This window comes from Ursus arctos, unplaced genomic scaffold (genome assembly GCF_023065955.2).
Source record: "Ursus arctos isolate Adak ecotype North America unplaced genomic scaffold, UrsArc2.0 scaffold_12, whole genome shotgun sequence".
NCBI classification, from domain to species: Eukaryota; Metazoa; Chordata; class Mammalia; order Carnivora; family Ursidae; genus Ursus; species Ursus arctos.
The window spans coordinates 50,480,176-50,483,962 of record NW_026622786.1 but is presented as its reverse complement, the minus strand read 5'-3'; positions in this window follow the sequence as shown (position 1 = coordinate 50,483,962).

The window sequence follows — 3,787 nt, the reverse complement described above, 5'->3', positions numbered from 1 at the left end:
GTGTTGCTCTAGTCCAGCCTCTCTTTAATTCTCTGAGCTCCCAACATCCTTCCAGTAAATCTCCTGTTACTGATGCTGTCCAGAGCCAGTTCCTGTTCAACTAAAAAATTGCAGCACGGAAGCACTCTATAAATACTTGTTGAATGAATGAAAAAGTATGGTTTTCCTTTCACAAATGGAAGTCCGAAGTTCAAAGAGGTTTAGCCACTCATCCACGACCACATACCCTCCGTATTTCACCAATTCTCTGACATAACCTTTTCACATTCTCAGGTCTCTGCCAGGATGCATTTCACAACTGATCTGATCTTATAGTTAATTGGCAGTATTTTTCTGTTTTTAGTGGTTTATAAAATAATGCTGTGTCTTACATTGGTTTAGATTCAATGAAATATGGTACTAAGTGTTGGAGTCAAGATTCAAACTTATCTCAAAAGTCTATATATTTTTGCTTCCCAAAGAAGTTTACTATCTAGTTGGAGAAAAGAAAAAAGAAAAAAAAACCCAAACCCTCTCGAATGCTAGACAGAGGACCTGACCAAGGATGCAGAGGTACATGAACTCTGAGGGGTTGGGTAGGGAGCATTTGGGTGGGCATTAAGAGATAAGAAAGACTTTGGCTGAGGGGCGCCTGGGTGGCTCAGTCAGTTAAGCGTTTGACTCTTGATTTTGGCTCAGGTCATGATCTCAGGATCATGAGATCAAGCCCCCCTTTGCTTTGGGCTCTGTGCTCAGCAGGGAGTCTGCTCAAGATGATCTCTCCCTCTCCCTCAGCCCCTCCCTCCTTTTCCTTAAAATAAACAATATTAAAAAAAAAAAAAAAAGCAAGACAGACTTTGGTCAATAGGGAGGTGGGCAGAGAGGACAGGTGGCAGGACTGCATCCTAGATGCCGACAACAAAGCAGATGCTGGGGTGCATGCACATCTGAGCACGAGGCTGGGCTTGGGGAGAACGGCTGCTCTCTGTCTCCCTCACTCCTTTCCTTCTCCTTCTCTAGGGCAAATTATTCCTCCAGTTCTCCCTGTGTTTCCTGTCACAGTTCTCTCTTGCTGCAACTTTTTTCTGGAAAGCTTCTCCTCCCCCTCTGCCCCCAGCAATTCCGCTCTGTGTGGTGGGTAGATCTGTTCCGGAACCAGGAACAAGGGAAAAGGCATTCTAGGCGGAGGGACCGCGGTGTATGAGCCCATGGAGATAGAACAGAAGCGTGGCAGGGAGGGGAGCCGGGATGAACGGGATGGCATGGCAGGCTGCGTAGACAGGTTCATTTGTTCATTCAACACATTGTATCCAGGGTATACCAGGTACGTCTCTAGGTAGCGGGGATGTAGCAGTGAAATCAAAGCAGAGTGCCGCCTTGGGAGCTTGCATTCTCATGAGGGAAGGAAGAGAAGCCAAAAGCAAATAACAATACATATATATATTTGTTTATATGTATATATGTACATACACACATAAATGAAAAACGGTGTCAGTTAGTGTCAGAGCAATGAAGAAAAACATTGAAAAACTTACAGAACTGATAATGGTGAGATAGGAGCTGCTAATTCAGATAGAAGGGCAGGGAAGTCCTCTTTGATAACAGCACATGTCAACAGGGACACGAAAGAAGAGAGAGAGAGAGAGTCTTGTGAGTCTCTAGGTGGAGAGTGTTCCTGGGGGAGGACAGAGCACACACAAAAGTCGGGGGGCGGTCGCTGTGTAAGGACTAGCGTGCCCACAGCAGAGTGGGTGAGGGGCAGAGCAGGAGCAGAGGCTTGAGGGGAAGTAAGGCTCGGCTAGACCATTCAGGCCTTGTCAGCGTTATGAGAGTTTGGGATTTTATTCCAAGTGCTTGGAAAGCTTTTGGAGAGGTCTGAGCAGAGGAGAGAGAATGAGAGATAGATGGGACCTATCACCGAGGAGGTGGAGTGCGGCCAGAAAAAGTTTGAATGTGATTTTCTAATGTCCTGGGATTTTCATTTCTGAATCATTTAAACAGAGTAGGACATCGACTCTAATGAATAAATACGATTTTCTGCGGAACACAGAGAGGCCCCCCCCCACCTAGAACAGATGTAATGAAGTGATAGTTTGTTTTGACAGAAACAGGCTACAGAAGGTTATGCTCCCTCCACAGTGTCTTTGGTTGTCAAGGAGATACGTCTGGAAAACTCTTACATCTAAATGTCACCGTGTAGCACTTAGATTTTTCATGTTCTCCTTTTATTATGTTATTGTAAAGTTCACTGTGTAATTTTGCCCAGGAGTTAACAATTTCATCACCCCTGACTCTATCTGGGGCAAACTACCTTTTCTGAGATTCTGCTCTTTAATCTCTCTCCCTCCTTCCCAGGATGGTTTCCAGGAGGGCCTGCTCCTGAAAAATAATCAGGTACATCTCTAAGAGGTCCCGAGTGCCAGTCAGGCTAAAAGAAGCCGATTCATTCTGAAAAGCTAACAAGAAAGGGGCGAGTTGATGGACTCAGCCACACAGATATACGGCGCTCGTTGTTTTCAGCAGAGCACATTATCTCACCGGCTGATAATCAGGGTGGGTCTCGCTATAGTCATTTGATAGAGAGGGAAACGGAGACTCCATGGGAAAGAGACTTAACCAGGGAGTAGACAGTCCTGGAACTAACATCTTCCAGTGCACTGCGATTTCTACAACCCTGCACTTTTCCGAAGATATGAGCCGGAGGTGACGGATTAATTAATCCACCCCTCATTTACTCACCAGACTCTGATTGAACGAATGCCTTCTGTCAGCTGGGCACTGTTGGAGGGCGGCCCTGGGGACACCCAGGTGAGTGAGATAACGCTCTGCGCCCCGCGCATGTCCCTCCAGGCCCAAGCGGACACTACTCTTGGCTGTCAATGCGGGTGTGGACACAGACGCTGAATCCGTTATTGATCAGAGTTGGCCCTTTAGATGAAAGTCTGTTTGCTCTCCCTGGCATAGGCATACAGCATTCAGAGTCTGAGAGAGCCGGCTCCTCATCAGTTCTCCGAGAGGAACTGAGGTTTTTCAATAAGCTCCAGGCTAAAGACCAGTGGGTATTAAGGAGGGCATGTATTACATGGTGCACTGGGTGTTATACGCAAGTAATGAATCATGGAACTTTACATCAAAAACTGGGGATGTACTGTATGGTGACTAACATAATATAATAAAAAATATTATTAAAAAAATAATAAAACAAAAAAATAATAAAAGGCCATTGGAGACCAGTCTGGAGATTAAGATGGCCACAGATACTGTTGGCCAGGGATCAGCCTCTCCCGAAGTGTTTCATAAACTGTTTAATGATTCTGGTGAGTGGACTCTGTTTCTCCAGCTCATTCAAATCATGTGTCGTAAAGCGTTATGCTATATGCTGTAGTACAATTAAGAGTAGAGGATGCATCCTGCTATCACTCCAGCACAAGGGAGCAAACAGGTTGACGTCTTTGCCGCTGAACATGGCATAGCCACAACAACAACACTTCGCTCTTGCCGTGGGAGGTCTTAAGGGCCTCCATCTGCTAGCAATTAGCTTTTAACAAATATTTGTATCCGAGGAGAGAATGGAATTTCTATATCAAAATCTCTTTTTGAAAGCCCTGTCAATAACCAACATATTTAGAGAAAAGTTATACTATGTATATCCCTGTGTGCACACCTCAATTATTCAAACCTTCCAGAGCTCACCCAAATCAGACAACAGAGGAAATTAATGAAAGGTATTTTGATGTTTAGACAGATCAAATAAAAATGTGTTCTATACGAATAGCTCACACTGGATTATCGGATTCCGTCCTCAGAC